Below are 1,460 nucleotides of genomic sequence, written 5' to 3'. Positions count from 1 at the left end.
CCATGTGGATCACCTCTGGGACAGAGATTGAACTCGCACTGAAGTGGCTGCAGCTAGCTTGCAGTGCTGCATCCTAACACACTGTGCCAGCAGGGAAGGCCCATTAAGTTAGTAGATTAGAAAGAAAAGAAGCCCTCCAGTAGAATATTATATAACCATGGCATATGCTCTAAATCATTTTTAATGACAAAGGGAACACTTGATATAATTTTAAGCTAAAAATATCACATACACATATGACCATACATGTACCAATATACAATGTGGTATGCATTATATATACATGATGGTGATCAAGAGCACCATATACATCTGTATATAAAGCAAAACAAATAAGAATAAATTATAAAAACATATGCCAAAATGTAGCAACTTTTGGGTCTTAGACTCCTGGGTGAAATTTTTGCTGTTTCATTTTCCCTGTGATGTTTGGCATGTTTTCTTTGATAAGCATTTGTTAATTTTGTAATTTGGAAATTTAAAAAAGCCACACACATCCAATCTTGAGAGTTCTCAATCTTCAAATTCATCCCCGTTTTTGTTGATTCATCCTCTCCAGATTTTATGTGCTTCACTGTGTCCCTCCCTCTGCCCATGCTGTGTATGTAGTGTAGACCAGCAATGAGAGCAAACTTGAGCAAGTTCCATAACCTTCTGTCACTGAGTCTCATCTGTGCAGTAAGGACATTCAAATACTCAACTTCCTCTATCAGAGCATCTGTCTTTGTGGTACAGAAATTGCCTCCTAGGGCCCTCCCTGGTGGCTCAATGGGTTAAAGCACAATGACGCGAAAGGCACTTCAGCACAAGTTTGATTCTGGCCAGGGAGGTGACCCTATGGCCCAGCAGACCTCTCCTGACCCTCCCACTGCTCCCCTCAGCAGTGTATTTCATCAATCTGCCTGTTCTGCTCCCTGTTCTGTCTCTGGTGAATCTTCTCACCACCTCTGGCCTGTGCCCCAGTTCTGTGTGCCTAAGTAAATAAATCTAGAAAAGAAAGAAAAGAAACTGACTCTCTAGACGACCACCAGTCTGAAGAGCAAGGATGTCAGCAGTATAACGTCAAGAGACCTGCCTTTTTACCTCCCACATAACCCTCCTAGACTCTGTCACATCCCTTTTAAAGGGAAAGGGGGCTTTCAATTAGGACCCACAAGGGAATTTTCAAATGATACACAGAATGACTGCTTTCAGTCAGAATTAGTTTGATTTAAAGAAAATGAATGTGGGGGGCGGGGAGCTTCATTTGTTTTCTGGGAATCTGGTCCACATTACACTGTCTATATCAGCTGTGTCACTGCTCTCTCAGGTTGTGATTACTGACTCTGAAGTGGTCTTCATGACCCCAACATTGCCCATTCTTGTCTATCTACCAAAAACTGCCAATGTGGCCCTCCCTGGTGGTGCAGCGGGTTAAAGCACTGCACTAAGGAGCTAAAGCCACTTCCACATGAGTTCGA

This window comes from Condylura cristata, unplaced genomic scaffold (genome assembly GCF_000260355.1).
Source record: "Condylura cristata isolate star-nosed mole 26May11 unplaced genomic scaffold, ConCri1.0 scaffold00010, whole genome shotgun sequence".
Taxonomy (NCBI): Eukaryota; Metazoa; Chordata; class Mammalia; order Eulipotyphla; family Talpidae; genus Condylura; species Condylura cristata.
This window is presented reverse-complemented; position numbering follows the sequence as displayed.